The sequence below is a fragment of the Lithobates pipiens genome, unplaced genomic scaffold (genome assembly GCF_037356315.1).
Source record: "Lithobates pipiens isolate NorthernLeopardFrog02 unplaced genomic scaffold, aLitPip1_a1.2 Scaffold_10, whole genome shotgun sequence".
Taxonomy (NCBI): domain Eukaryota; kingdom Metazoa; phylum Chordata; class Amphibia; order Anura; family Ranidae; genus Lithobates; species Lithobates pipiens.
The window spans coordinates 171786520-171803026 of record NW_027507686.1 but is presented as its reverse complement, the minus strand read 5'-3'; the positions used below and the strand labels follow the sequence as shown (position 1 = coordinate 171803026).

General features: G+C 41.3%; 1 protein-coding gene and 1 non-coding gene across 4 annotated transcripts in view; both read left to right on the top strand.

Annotated features, from left to right (window-relative positions):
- The window catches only part of TSPAN4 (tetraspanin 4), a 1526404-nt gene that overhangs the window by 889140 nt on the left and 620757 nt on the right, over positions 1 to 16507 (top strand). The window lies entirely within an intron of this gene.
- LOC143955929 (U2 spliceosomal RNA) lies at positions 15850 to 16033 on the top strand. Its single transcript, XR_013269821.1, has one exon. It is a non-coding gene; the product is annotated as a U2 spliceosomal RNA (small nuclear RNA).

Genomic DNA, 16507 nt, shown 5'->3' with positions numbered 1-16507 from the left:
TCCTTGCTATGTTTGTTTTGACGGGGGAACTGAGTGTTTGTCTTAGCCATTCAAGATATTCCTCCTATATTCACCGAAATGTATCCCAAGGGTACATGCGGTATAGCCCATGTACAAGAGGCCATAGGGGGAAAGAAGGCCTTAAATCACATACAGTGCCTTGAAAAAGTATTCATACCCATTGAAATTCTCCGCATTTTGTCATGTTACAACCAAAAACGTAAATGTATTTTATTGGCATTTTATGTGATAGACCAACTCAAAGTGGCACATAATTGTGAACTGGAAGGAACATAATAAGTTTTTATTTTTATTTTTTTGCAAGTAAATATCTGAAAGTGTGGCTTGCATTTGTATTAAGCCCCCTGAGTCAATACTTTGTAGAACCACCTTTTACTGCAATTACAACTGTAAGTCTTTTTGGGTATGTCTCTACCAGCTTTGCACATCTAGAGAGTGACATTTTTGCCCATTCCCCTTTGCAAAATAGCTTAAGCTCTGTCAGATTATATAATGAGCATCTGTGAACAGTAGTTTTCAAGTCTTGCCACAAATTCTCAATTGGATTTAGGTCTGGATTTTGACTGGGCCATTCTAACACATAAATATGCTTTGATCTAAACCAATTCCATTGTAGATCTGGCTGTATGTTTAGGGTCGTTTTCCTGCTGGAAGGTGAACCTCCTCCTCCCTCTCCCTTTCTCTACTTAGTGCTGACCAAAGTGTTCACTGTTGTCTCAAAAGCTGCTCTTGAAGAAGTTGTACTTCCATAAGGCAGACTCAGACAAATTGAGAGCATTTTGTGTGTAGAAAAATGTATATAATGCAAGAGTTCATTTTTGACTATTAATAACCACTGTCTGCTCTGCCCCTCCAGCGCTCACTGTAGCACAGGGCTGTGGAGATGGCTCAGTCTCACAATGGCTCTCTGAGAGGCTGAGCCAGCTAATCATCAGCTCTATCTTGTGGGCATAAAGCAGTATTTTCCATATTTACTCTATTCTGTATAAATGAAAAACATTTGACCTGGAGAGAAAATGGTTTAGTAACATTTGTTTTTGCCACCGTTCACAAAGAACAAATGTATATGCAGTTTTACAGGATGAATAGCTATGCAAAACAGATTTTTTGTAAAAAAAAAAATTCTAATTGTTATCTGCAATGGGTTAGCATACTCTACTTTTGTTAAGCTGCAGTTCTGAATGTTCATTTAAATTAGGTTTGACCAGTAGCATTTGTACCAATCAGCAATCACCTTTTACTCTTAACTAATGAGAGGTGAAATCGCATTGGCTGTTAAAGACATCTAATTTTTTTTTTTTTTTTATTATAAAAATAAGCATATTTGTGTTTTTGCTGTTCTGGAATTGGATCTTCTGCCTCGGAAAATAAAGGGGCTGTTTGATTATAATGTCACCCCCCCCCCCCCCCCCAACTCTTGCAAGGTGTTAGGTAGTTCTGTCTTAGTGTCTGTATAATTTGGTGATTTAACTTAATGCCCTAGAGCTGCCTCAGAATAGAAAATACACCTGCTTTGAAAATTACCCAGAGCTCATCCATGAATAAACGCGAGGCTCAGGAGGCCGGCGCTCAGCATTAAGAGGAAAGGAAAATGCTAATTTACAGGGGGTTGATAGGATTTATTTTTCCTCATAATATTTAACAGTTTCAGTGCTCAAAGGAATATTTTGAACTTCAGAGAACTGGTCCTGTTTACATAAAGGTCACGATGTCAACTGCACTTTGATGTTTTAAATGCATTCCGTGTTAAAGTGAAAAATTGAGTGTGAATGATAAAAATTTAAACCACTAATGCCAGATCCTGAAAAGTAGTTAAATTGCTATATATAAATGAGTGCCGGCATCTCATTAGTCCTCAATGAAAGCAGAAAATATGGAGTATGGTAGACTGAATACAAGGTGCTGAAATGCTAATGAAGAAAACTAATATCTTTTTAATACTAACATTAACAATATATCACATTACCCAATAAATTGTATCATTTTAAAGTATACCTGCTATGGGGGCTGGCTCACACCAGAACTGGGTTTGGGAAAGGTCCTGAGCTGTCAGTTGTGATCTCTTTCAGAAAATAGTATTTCCCTTTCTGTCATGCTGATTCCCTGGCTTTAATGCTGACTCAATGATCCGGAACAAGTATCCAAACCTGGAGTTCTTACTTTCTACATGTTTGTTCTGATTCAGTGGCTCAGTATTGAAAAATAAAAATTCTGATAACTCATGCTTTATGCCTTTTAGATGTGTCCTAAAATTAAAAGATTCCGGATGGCAATGGCACACTATGCTAACATCCATCTAGTAAACTATTTGCCTTTAACTCCAGAATATGCACTTCTTGGCTTCATAGACATTCCACAAGTTAAAGCTTCCAGAGGCTGCAAACAACTGTTCACTCAAACTTTTCAAGCAAACAGTATATCTTTTGTGAAAAGGAAAACAATCCTGCATGAATGGATTTACATTGACCCCCCTACTATCACATTGTTTGTAGATTGTCTTATATATTCCACATGGAGTGGGTGGAGGTCCGCATATTTTTTGATGTTTGGGAATCTTTCTTTCTAATGCCGCGTACACACGTAGCAGACTATCCGGCGGACTTAGTCTGGCGGACTTTCCGTTGTACTTTTGAAATGAACGGACTCGCCCACACACACGGAGGAAAGTCCGCTCATTTTGAGCGCATCTCCAGGTAGCCGGGGCCAGCAAAGGAGGCGTTGCTGGCCCCGTCACCTGGCATGGACTTAAAGGGGAATCCCTACGCCAAAAAATCGGCGTGGGGGTCCCCCCTACATCCATATCAGACCCATTCCGAGCACGCTACCTGGCCGGCCAGGAAAGGGGGTGGGGACGAGCAAGCGCCCCCCCCCCGAGCCATACCAGGCCGCGTGCCCTCAACATGGGGGGTGCCTTGGGGAAGGGGGGGCCGCGTGGCCCCCCACCCCAAAGCACCTTGTCCCCATGTTGATGAGGACAAGGGCCTCTTCCCGACAACCCTGGCCGTTGGTTGTCGGGGTCTGCGGGCGGGGGGCTTATCGGAATCCGGGAGCCCCCTTTAATAAGGGGGCCCCGGATCCCGGCCCCCCACCCTATGTGAATGAGTATGGGGTACAGTGTACCCCTACCCATTCACCTGTGAAAAAAAGTAAAAAAAAACACAACACACAAGGGTTAAAATAGTTTATTGCACAGCTCCGAGGGTCTTCTTCCGTCTTCGGGGGTCTTCTCGCCGGACTCCTCCACTATCTTCTGCTCTTTTGCTAGCTCTTTCACTAGTGGAGGAGCCCGGCTTTCTTCTTCGCCGCCGCCTCTTCTTCCGACTTCGGGGGTCGTGTCCCCCTCTTCAGTTCTTCTTGCCGGGCCACCTGTCGCCGCTGCTGCTGCCGCCGTCTTCTGTTCTTCTGTTCTGGAGATGTTGCCTCGTCCCTGTCTCTGGTCACAATGGCAGGGATGTGGCGCGCGGCGACTTATATAGGGACATCACCCATTATGATGTCACAGTCCCGGGTGGGAAAAGTCCGTTCATTTCAAAAGTACGGCGGACTGGCACACACGGCCGGATTGTCCGCTGAAATGCGAGTACGGCGGACAGATTGGAGTGCAAAAATACTTTCTTAGTCCGCTGGACTTTTGGGTAAAAAAAGGTCAGTCGGAGCCTACACACGGACGGACTTGAGTCCGCCGGACTTTTCCACCGGATTGTTTGATCATGTGTATGAGGCATTACTCTGCCTACTGATACCCAACATTCTATAGTACAATATTTTCAATACACTCAATGGTATTAAACCAGACAAATAACTAATGACTCCTCAACTGACCTTACATCAGCCACCTAAACTATAATCCATATTCTATTAACCAATGTCTTCCCCCTTATTACAATTGCTAGGTAACAGACTGACTGCCGTCTATCCAACATGTACTGTTTAGTCTTCACCGCTAGACCCAATACCACCAGTTAAATTTTTAACCACTTTCCACCCACCATATAACAAAATTACATCGGCAAAGTGGTTGCGATATCCTGACCTGACGTCATATGACATCTTTTAGAATATCAAGCCACTGCGCGCCCCCGGGGACACACATCATGGTGATCGTTGTTACGGTTTGTCAGTCTGACACACCGCAACTCAGATCTAGGTGAAGAGTCTGACCGAGACTCTTTACCACATTATCAGCCATGTCCAATCACGGCTGATCACGATGCAAACAAGAAGAGCCATTGATCGGCTTTTCCTCACTCGTGTCTGACAGACAGGAGTAGAGGAAAGCCAATCGGCTGCTCTCCTGACAGGGGGGGTCTGTGCTGATTGTTTATCAGCAGAGCCCCCTCTCGAATGCCTGCCCAGGACCACCAGGGATGGTCACCACACTGGGCCACCAGATATGCCATCCTAGACCACCAGGGAAATGCCAATCAGTGCCCAGGCAGCTTGTAATCAGTGGCAAAGAAAAATGCCTGCCAGTGCTACCAGTGATGCCTATCAGTGCTCAGTGTCACCTATCAGTGCTCATCAGTGCTGCCTATCAATGCCCATCAGTGCCACATATCAGTGCTGCCTGTCAGTGCCACCTCTTCGGTACTGCCTTATCAGTGCCCATCAGTGGAGAAAGCATATTTACAAAATTTTATAACAAAAACAAAGAAAACTTTTTTTTTTCAAAATCTTTGGTCTTTTTTTATTCGTTTAGCAAAAAATAAAATCCGCAGAGGTTATCAAATACCACCAAAAGAAGGCTCTATTTGTGGGAACAAAATGATAAAAATTTTGTTTGGGTATAGTGTAGCATGACCGCGCAATTGTCATTTAAAAAGTGACAGCACTGAAAGCTGAAAATTGGCCTGGGCAGGAAGGTGCGATAGAGCCCTGTATTGAAGTGGCTATATATATATTGTCTAAAAGAATACTGTTATTCTTGTTTTGTTATATTGGGTAAATGTTGCTACCAATTTTTTTATGTCACATGATATGAGCACAATAAATTATGAAAGGCAAAATTTCAGTAAAAAAAAAACACTAAAGGTAATTTTAGGGTACACAGCCACAATGTTTTACTCAATTTTCTGAAAAAATATAAAAAATGAAGTTACACTGACTAAATAGATATCCAACATGTCAAGCATTAAAATTGTGTGCACCTGTGAATCAGCAAAAAAAGTAGCCTATATTTTCTATACAGTGGTGTGAAAAAGTGTTTGCCCCCTTCCTCATTTCCTGTTCCTTTGCATGTTTGTCACACTTAAGTGTTTCGGAACATCAAACCAATTTAAACAATAGTCAAGGACAACACAAGTAAACACAAAATGCAATTTGTAAATGAAGGTGTTTATTATTAAAGGTGAAAAAAAATCCAAACCATCATGGCCCTGTGTGAAAAAGTGATTGCCCCCTAAACCTAATAACTTGTTGGGCCACCCTTAGCAGCAACAACTGCAACCAAGCGTTTGCGATAACGTGCAATGAGGCTTTTACAGCGTCCTGGAGGAATTTTGGCCACTCATCTTTGCAGAATTGTCCTAATTCAGTTACATTAGAGGGTTTTCGAGCATGAACGGCCTTTTTAAGGTCATACCACAACATCTCAATAGGATTCAGGTCAGGACTTTGGCTAGGCCACTCCAAAGTCTTCATTTTGTTTTTCTTCAGCCATTCGGTGGTGGACTTGCTGGTGTGTTTAGGATCATTGTCCTGCTGCAGAACCCAAGTTCGTTTCAGCTTGAGTACACGAACAGATGGTCGGACATTCTCCTTCAGGATCTCTTGGTAGACAGCAGAATTCATAGTTCCTTTTAACACGGCAAGTCTTCCAGGTCCTGAAGCAGCAAAACAGCCCCAGACCATCACACTACCACCACCATATTTTACTGTTGGTATAATGTTCTTTTTATGAAATGCAGTGTTCCTTCTACGCCAGATATACTTGGTACTTGGACACACACCTTCCAAAGAGTTCCACTTTTGTCTCATCGGTCCACAGAATGTTGTCCCAAAAGTCTTGGGGATCATCAAGATGTGTTGTGGAGAAATTGAGACGAGCTTTGATGTTCTTTTTGCTCAGCAGTGGTTTTCTCCTTGGAACTCTGCCATGCAGGCCATTTTTGCCCAGTCTTTTCCTGATGGTGGAGGCATGAACGCTGACCTTAACTGAGGCAAGTGAGGCCTGCAGTTCCTTGGACGTTGTTGTGGGGTCTTTTATGACCTCTTGGATGAGTCGTCGCTGCGCTCTTGGGGTAATTTTGGGCGGCCGGCCACTCCTGGGAAGGTTCACCACTGTTCCATGTCTTCGCCATTTGTGGATAATGGCTCTCACTGTGGTTCGCTGGATTCCCAAAGCTTTGGAAATGGCTTTATAACCCTTTCCAGACTGATAGATCTCAATTACTTTCTTTCTCAATTGTTCCTGAATTTCTTTGGGTCTCGGCATGATGTGTAGCTTTTAAGGATCTTCTGGTGGACCTTACTGTGTCAAGCAGCTCCTATTTAAGTGATGCCTTGATTGTGAACAGGTGTGGCAATAATCAGGCCTGGGTGTGGCTAGAGAAATTGAACTCAGGTGTGGACAACCACAGTTATAGTATGTTTTAACAAGGGGGGGAATCACTTTTTCACACAGGGCCATGATGGTTTGGATTTTTTTTCACCTTTAATAATAAACACCTTCATTTACAAATTGCATTTTGTGTTTACTTGTGTTGTCCTTGACTATTGTTTAAATTGGTTTGATGTTCCGAAACACTTAAGTGTGACAAACATGCAAAGGATCAGGAAATGAGGAAGGGGGCAAACACTTTTTCACACCACTGTAGGTGATGCTTTAAAAGACCCTAGAGGTCATCAGTTATGGGCTCTGGTGCTAAAATGATTGATCTCACTCTGGCAAGCATGGTGACTTGTAACATGTGTAGCATACTTACCGTTTTTATGTATGTTTTTTTAAATGTTAAATATGATTTTATTGCTTTCATATGGGGGACCGAAAGCATATAGGTGACAGGTCCTCTTTGTGGCGGGGGAGCGGGGTGTGCAAGGAGAAGACAGGAGCAGTGCACTGTATACAGTGAGGGGGCAGTGTGCACAGACAGGCTTCCCTCACTTACCGTTTGTCCAAAGAAATGCATTGTTGTCCATTTTTCATTCATCAACAGATGGATGAAAAATGGACAAGTGGTTCGCATGCGTGAAAGGAGCATATTTAGACCTCTGATTTCTGAAAAAAGCCCCCCCCCCCCCCCCAAAAAAAAATTGTAAAAAGTATTAACAAAATGTTGTTTGTTAAAGAAGAAATACAATAATAAAAAAATAGTATGGCCTTGTTTGACGCAGGGGAATACCACAGCAAGGCTGTATTTAGCTGCACAGGAATGCACGTGTTCATCCCCATGCAGGCAGTCACATTGATGTCAATTAGTACACAGAGGCTGCATGGGAATGCACAGGTAATCCCATTCATGTCAATTGGGATGCAGCGGCTGCATGGACACAGTCACAGCTCCCAACTTGACATCAATGTAAGTGCATGTCCCTGAACTCACCCTGTCTGCATTTGGGGCCATGCACCTATACTGGCACAGATGTCAGATGGGGAGCAGCGGCTCTGTCCTTGCAGCCACTGTGTCCCAATTGACATGAACGGGACTGTCTGTACAGGGATGCACAGAGCACTTGTGCATCCCCGTATGGTTAAACACATTCTTCTGTGGTCATACTCTTTAGTACACCCATGTGAACGAGGCCTTAGTAGGAATTGAAATGAAATTCTGTTAGTTATGTTGAGTTCATGTGTGCAAATAAGGATTTCATATTTTTTTTTTGTGAAAATAACGATTTGATAAATATTTGCGTAATTATTCTGGGGACTAAAGTTCTACGTACATTTGATTTTTCAAGAAGGCACAATTTAAAATTTGCAAATATTTGTTATTTATTAACTCAATACAGGTTTAGCTTTTTATATTCAGTAGGAATTTTGTAAAAATGTGTTGCTTGTATCTGCTAATAGAGCTTTAGTAAACTTTAACGAAAATATTGTTTTGATAACCATTTGTGCAAATATCACACCTTTAAAAATCAGTAGCACCTTCTTTTCATTTTACTGGTCATGTCCTTCCAGAAAATGTATGGTTTGGGGGGTGTTTTACAAACAGTGAAATCTATAAGGGAAAAAAAAAAAACAATGAAGACATTGCAAAAATGTTCTGGCCACATGAGTTTAACAGTGAAGTACAGGGCCTGGCAGCAAAAGGGTTAAACATTCACAATGCTGGCAGAAAAAGTAAGTGAACCCATAGTCTAATTATTTCAATGAAAGCTAACAAATGAAATGAGTTTGGAAGTGTGGTTTAGGGCTAGTTTGATTGATTAAAGACACTCAAACATTTTAAGATTTCTGTTCATAAGAAACATCAGCTGATGCGAGCCATGCCTCACAAAAATAACCTCCCTTAAGACATATGATCAAGAGTAGCTGATCGGTATAAGACTAGGAAGGGATATAAAGAAATCTCCAAGTATTTAGGCATCCATCAGCCAACAGATAAATTGTCTATAAAGAAAGACAGTTTAGTCCTGTGGCTACTCTTCCTAGAAGTGGGCACCCATCAAAGATGACTCCCAAGGCACAATGCCAGAATCCTCAATAAGGTAAAGAAGAACCCACGAGTAACAGCCAAAGGCCTGCAGACAACATCATTGGAACTGGCAATTATCCCTGTTCTTTAGTCTAGAAAACAGCATACATAAGTCTTTGAACAGGCAGGGAGTTCATGGCAGAACACCATGGAGGAAGCTGCTGCTCTCCAAACAAAATCATTGCTGTGCTCCAGAGGTTTGCCAAAAAAATAGCTTGAAGTCATTGCTGCCAAAGGAGGTTTAACCAGATATTAACACAATCACTGTGAATGTTTAATGGGTGAAATAAAAAATATGAATTGTTTGTGTGCTGTCAGCTTAAGCACATTGTGTTTGTTATTTTGACTTAGTGTGACTTAGATGAGGATCAGATCACGTTATATGGCAAATTACTGCAGATAACCAGTTCGTTCTAAGGAGTTCACATACCTATTTATATATACACTATATTACCAAAGTATTGGGGCGCCTGCCTTTACATGGATGTGATCTTGGCATCCCAGTCTTAGTCCATAGGGTTCAATATTGAGTTGGCCCTCCCTAAGCAGCTATAACAGCTTCAATTCTTCTGGAAAGGCTGTTCACAAGGTTTAGGAGTGTGTCTATAGGAATGTTTGACCATTCTTCTAGATGCATATTTGTGAGGTCAGGCACTGATGTTGGACGAGAAGGCCTGGCTTGAAGTCTCTGCTTTAATTCAGGGTGTTATATCGGGTTGAGGTCAGGATTTTGATTTGAGATAGACAGCCCAGTGGCTTAGTGATCATAACGTTTGCTTTGCAGCACTAGGGTCATCGGTTTTAATTTCTCTGTGAAACTAACTGCATGGAGTTTCCTCCCAGACACCAAAGACATGCTGGTAGGTGAATCGGCTCTTGTTTAAATTGGCCATAGTATGTGCATGTATACATGTAAGGTAGGCACTCTAAATTGTAAGCTCCTTGAGGGTAGGGATTGCAGTAAATGTACAATATATTGTATGTAAAGCACTGTGCAAAGTATCAGCCCTCTATATGTAAATATCTGTATTATAAAAACACATTTAAATTTCTCGTTGTTGATGGGGTTCGTTCACACTTATCTGTACCCGATATTTTATATATATTTTTTTTTTATTTCTTATTTTACTTTTTATTTTTACACTGTTTAAAAAAAAAAAAAAATTGTGTAAACATTCCTTGTAATAGAAAGAAAGCATGACAGGACCTCTTAAATATGAGATCTGGGGTCAAAAATACCTCAGATCTCATATTTACACTAAAATGCAATATTTTTTTTTTTTTTTTTAAATAATGGCCCTTTAAGAGCTATGGGCTGAAGTGACGTTTTGACATGTGTGACCACATCGCTGGATCCTGGGACATTATTGTACCTGGCTGATGTGTGCACATGTTGAAAAATGCTTGTTTATACATGTGAAAAGGAAATGCTTGTTTAGACTGGATTCACACCTATGCATTTTTGGTGCTTTTTGCAGTTTGCAGATTTGCACTACAGTCCATTTAACATGGTTTCCTATAGAACATGTTCTGTAGTGCAAATCTGCAAAATGCAAAAAGCACAAAAAATGCATAGGTGTGAACTCAGCCTTATAGAGTCCTACATGGTAGAAGAAGGTGGGATAGGTTTGACTCAGGAATAAGCCTTCCCCTGTCCATGGCTCTGCCCATTACAGTCCTAATCCAGCTCTAACTCCGCGGTTCAGCATGGTGGAGGCAGAGAAGCCAGTCAGCATTTTTCAACCAGGATGCCGGTGCATCCCTGGCGAACCCAGACAGCACCCCAGGGTGCTGCAACAAAGGCTGTTCTAGAGTGCAGACTGAAGTCAGAGAACCATGGCAGGCAGATAACCAAACAAGCCTTGCAATGCCACTGATTCTGCAGTACCTTATATCTTGTTTCCCTTTTTAAAGTGGCTCTCCACCCTAAAGTGGAAGTTCCGCTCATCCGATCCCTCCCACTGCACCCACTTCCGGGACAGACCGTCGCAGATGCCCCCCCCCCCCCCCCCTTTGTGTTCTGGGAAACACACAGTTCCCAGGACACAGTGGGAACCAGCAGAGACGCGCAGCACGACTTGCGCATGCGCAGTAGGGAACCAGGCAGTGAAGCCGTAACGCTTCACTTCCCAATTCCCTGACAGAGGATGGCGGCGGGGGCAGCAGAGAGACGAGCGATCACTCGTCATCTGCCGCCGACATCGCTGGACCCTGGGACAGGTAAGTGTCAATTTATTAAAAGTCAGCAGCTGTAATATTTGTAGCTGCTGGCTTTTAATATTTTTTTTTAAGGTGCAGAACCGCTTTAAAGACATAAAAATAAGCTGTCTTTCACTGGTTTAAAAAAAAAAAAACATTTTAGGATCAGATCTGTAATTGTATAAATATGATGGCCTGAAAATGTAAAATTAAAATGCATTGCATGTGCTTAAAAGGAAGATACATTTCTTAAAAGTGTATTAGGCAAAGAATGTAAATTTGTGTTGTTCATCAGTGACATTAATATATTAATCATGAATGTATTAGGGAAAAAGAATCTGTATTGTGAAGTACAGGTAAAGATAGAAATCCAGTAATTATTTAAGCTATCAGATTCTATAATTCACTATATTATCTATGAAAATAATTCCTAACCACTGTAAGATTAAAATACAGTTACGATTGAAGGTAAGACTTGGTGTACAAAATAATACTAAAGAAAATGTTCCGGATATATTTAAAGTGTTTTCAAATGCAAAACCCTTTATAGGGGTTTAAATTGTTCCTTAGCCCTTGTACACACGGTCGGAGATTCCGACAACCAGATCCGTCGGATTTTGTCCGACGGATTTTGTCCGAAACTGTTGTATACACACGGTCGGACGAAGTTGTCGGAAAATCCGATCGTTCAGAACGTGATGACGTTATTTCGTTACGACGGGACTACGTTCAGGCTAGTAGCCAATAGCTTTGGTCTAGGAATTTGATCTGAGCATGCGTGGCACTTTGTCCGATCGGAATTCTCTACACATGATCGGAGTATGTCCGATCGGAGCATTTTGTCGGAAAATATTTTGGAAAATTTGGAAAATTTGGTCCGACGGATATTCCGACGGAAACAGTCCGATGCAGACCACACACAGTCGGAATATCCGACAAAACGCTCCGATCGGACACATTCCGTCGGAATCTCCGATCATGTGTACAAGGGCTTATTCTATCCAAAATGGGAAAAAAATAAGTTTTGGCTTTACACACAATTTACTTTTGCTTGTCTAAAGGATAACAGCCACAATGAATGCAAAAGAGACATGTGACACATGTCCTAGGTCAGTGATGGCAAACCTTGGCACCCCAGATGTTTTGGAACTACATTTCCCATGATGCTCTTGCACTCTGAAGTGTAGTTGAGCATCATGGGAAATGTAGTTTCAAAACATCTGGAGTGCCAAGGTTCGCCATCACTGTCCTAGGTTGTAGGGGCAACCAAAGCACCTGATCTACTCACAGACTGCATCCCTGTCCTTGCAGTTATTTTGCCAGTAAAACTAGCATGATGTCAGTGTGTTTCTGCTGGGGATAATACTTCAGGAACCTGTGCAGGTTGGAAAAATGGCACCTCAGGTAATTACATACTTGGTTCTTTTGTTACACTGGCTCACCATTTTAGATGTCTCAGAAAGATGTTTTATCATAAATGCAAGATTTTCCATAAATACTACATACTTCGTGAACATTCATGTTGTTTTCATGTGAAATGTTGATGTAGCAAAGGCACATGAGATATTATGCTACACTGCATGAAACCATCCAATACTACATGCTTAGTGAACCTTCATATTGTTTGCATGTGAAATATTGATGTAGCCAAAGCACATGAGATATTACGCTACACTGCATGGGACCATCCAATGCCTACCAGGAGTCTCTTGTGTAGGTTGAGAATTTTTTTTCACTGCTACATAGCCCATGAGATCTAAAGTGAAATGCAGGCTGTAGTTTTAAACCAATCTGCAAGTTTAAATACCACATCAATGTGAATTCATTTTTGTTACAGTAAAAGTAAAGGCAAAGCCTTTTTCATTTTGAATAAAATAAGGGATGGTTATAACCCCTATTTATTTATTTTTTAATAATCTGTCCCATTGAGGACATTTCCATCACTTCCTGTCCCATAGCTAAAATGGGAGGTGAAAGGAAATCCCTTCAATGTGAGGGAATCCCTAGTTGTAACCAAAAGTATTATCCCCCATTGGAGATTTCCCCTCTATTCCTTTTCTTTTGATATAAATTGTATTTACTTTCGGTGATAGCAGTAAACAGTACAATTAATTTCTCTAAAGGGCACAGACAGTAATGAAAATCTGACAGGTTTTCTATTCCCTCACCGCTGCATGCAAAGTTTTGCCTTTAGTTATACTTTAATTTTTTTTAAGGGCTTGTGTACATTGACATTCTTTTGGTTCTGACAAACATTGTGGAAAACACTGTTTATTTGGGTCTTGTGGCATACTGTTCACTTACATGCATTTGATTTGTTTTCCTCTATGTATTTATAATTGAAATATGTGTGTTCTGATGGGTTTGACCTGCTTTTTTCCTACCATACATGTTGGTGTGAATGCAAACAAAAGCAAGTTAAAAGTAGGTCAAAAGCAAGTCTATAGCCACTGTACTACCCTCAAATACAAGCCTTTTTCCCTCAAGTAAACATACTATAATTAAGTTAAATAGTTGCTCAGTTAAAATTTCTTGGTAATTGCTGTGATAATGGTCAGCATAAGGTTACAGACAGAATTCCCTGTACATTCTCAAGGTGGCTATAGGGGGACCGTATTATAGAGTTTTTTCAACTGCACATTTATTCATTTCTTATATATTTTCAAATTTTTCATTTCTCATACAATCATATTTGGTCACGCATATTTTAATTTTTTACATCATTTTTCACTTTAGGTGATACACTATTAGTTATTGAGTACTTACCCGATCTACATATTGACTTTTTTATTCCTGCTTTTCAAAATGATATTCACTAAGGTCTTATAAACAATTCTAATCATTTTAATTATTTGATTATTTTAATCAGTCAATCAATTATTTTAATCATTGAATTAGAGGTGGCACTTAATAAACCTTTTGTGCTGTGATTGTTTGCTATGATTAAGCACTACAGCTAGTGCGAAAAGTCAGCAAGTTTCCTTGTTCGCTGTTTGTTGAGCTGTGATGTGATTCTTCAATAAAAGGAAAGGAAAGTGGTTTTCTGAAGAGTGCGGCAGTCCAGAGCTTGTTTTTCGTCGGTTTACCATAGAACTAGTCATGGACCGGACGGTCCCTAGCCATCTCTATGATTCTGGAAGGCTGTAAGTGAAGTCATAACCTCACTTCCGGCTCTGACAGTTGTAAACACGGGTAGAGGATATAGCTGAGGTCTTATTGACCCCAGATGTCTCCATAAAGAGGACCTGTTGTGCCTTATTCCTTTTACAAGGGATGTTTACATTTCTTGTAATAGGAATAAAAGTGATAAAAAAAATTAAAGGGACGGTATAAAAAAAAAATTTTTTTTTTTAAATTAACCACTTCCCGACCAGCGCACGACGATCTACGTCGACAGCATGGCACGGGCAGGCATATTGGCGTACATGTACGTCCAATATTCGTTGCCGCCGTGCCATCGGGAGCGCGCCGCCGGCGGCGCGCTCCCGCGCTGGTCGGGACCTCCGTGAGTCCGGTCGCGGGACCCGCGGACTCGATCGCCGCGGGCATCCCCGCGATCGTCTCACGGAGCGGCGGAATGGAGGAAATGCTGTATAAACAACATTTTCTCATTCTGCCTAGCAACTAGTGACGCTGATCTCTGCTCCATGTGATTGGAGCAGAGATCAGTGTACACTAAATGAAAACCCAACCCCCCCACAGTTAGTAACACACCCCTAGGAACACTTAACCCCTACACTGCCACCCACAGGTTAACCCTTTCACTGCCAGTGTCATTTACACAGGAATCACTGCATTTATATAGCAGTGATTACTGTATAAATGACAATGGTCCCAAAAATGTGTCAAAAATGTCCGATGGGTCCCCGACAATGTCGCAGTCACAATAAAAATCGCAGATCGCCGCCATTACTAGTAAAAAAAATAATAATAAAAAATTATTAATAAAAATGCTATAAAACTATCCCTATTTTGTAAACGCTATAACTTTTGCGCAAACCAATCAATAATCGCTTATTGCGATTTTTTTTACCAAAAATATGTAGAAGAATACTTATCGGCCTAAATTGAGGGAAAAAAATGTTTTTTTATATATTTTTGGGGGATATTTATTATAACAAAAAGTAAAAAATAATGCGTTTTTTTCAAAATTGTCGCTCTATTTTTCTTTATAGCGCAAAAAATAAAAACCGCAGGGGTGATCAAATACCACCAAAAGAAAGCTCTATTTGTGGGAAAAAAAGGACGTCAATTTTGTTTGGGAGCCACGTCGCACGACCGCGCAATTGTCAGTTAAAGCGACGCAGTGCCGAATCGCAAAAAGTGGTCTGGTCTTTGACCAGCAAATTGGTCCGGTCTGAAAGTGGTTAAAGTGTCCCGTCTCTTCGTGCTCACACGAAGAAACAAATGCATATCTAGGTTGCACCTGCATATGTAAACGTTGATCCCACCACACATGTGAGGTATTGCTGCAAACCAGGGCCATTTTTTAAGGCAGGGAAAAAGGGGCAGCTGCCCTGGGCCCTGTCATTGCTGTGGGGCCCAAAACAGCTGCCTCATATTTGCCAACTATCTTGGTTTAAATTCCCTTGTCTCTTGAGGTTTTAGTCCTGTGCTGTGTCCCAATATCTCAGTGTGAAGTGCTGCTACTAATGCTGCCCATCTCTGCCCTATTGTGTACAATAACTCACCTGCAGACCATGTGTTTACATGTAAATTACTGGCATTCATTTGTAAATAGCAGCTGCATTCATATGTAAATAGAAGCGGCCGGCAGAATTGATATGTATATCATGCCCCCTGAGGTCATATCCACAGTAATCTCTAGCAACCAATCAACAAGCAGAAATCATGAGCAGGTGGATAGCAAAACTGCAAGAAAAGTTTTGCCCAGGGTCCAATCAATATCAAAGACGGCCCTGATGCGAACGTAATGGCATGATCAATAATTCTAGCACTGGACCTCCTCTGTAACTCTAAAATAGTAACCTGTAAAAATGTTTTGGCTAAGATCAAGTGTAGTATCTGTTCTTATTAGTTTAATATCTGATACGTCACCTATCTGGGGACAATATATTAAATGGATTTTTAGAACAGGGAGATGGAAGAAGAGCTTACTCTGTCCACTCCATGCATCGACCTGGTATTGCAGTACCTCCAGGACCAGTGCACCCCTCTCTTATAAAAATAAAAATAAAAAAATTTGAAGCATCGCCTATTGAGATTTTTAGGTACCCAAATTTGGCGCCATTCCAAGTGTGCTCAATTTTAAAACGTGACATGATCAGTATCTATATACTCAGCATAACATCATCTTTTATATTTTACCAAAAATTGAGTTATATATTGTGCAAAAGAAGGAGAGAAATGCCAGAATGGTCTGAGCACGAAGTGGTACAGCCATCCCTTCTCAGATCACCCCCAGAAAACTCAATCCCTCCTCACACTCCAAGGTGGCTAGTTAAAACATAAAACAGGAGAGCTGCACAGCAGTAAGATCACAGATGAGAACCCCGCCATGATCCCTGAAGATGCCGTATTGGAGGAAATGCATTGGGCAGAGCTGATCTTGTGTCGTCATTGCAATCTCTGGCCGCTTGATATTGTGGTGGGGTTCTTATTTGCGATCTTACTGCTGTGATTGATTGCTT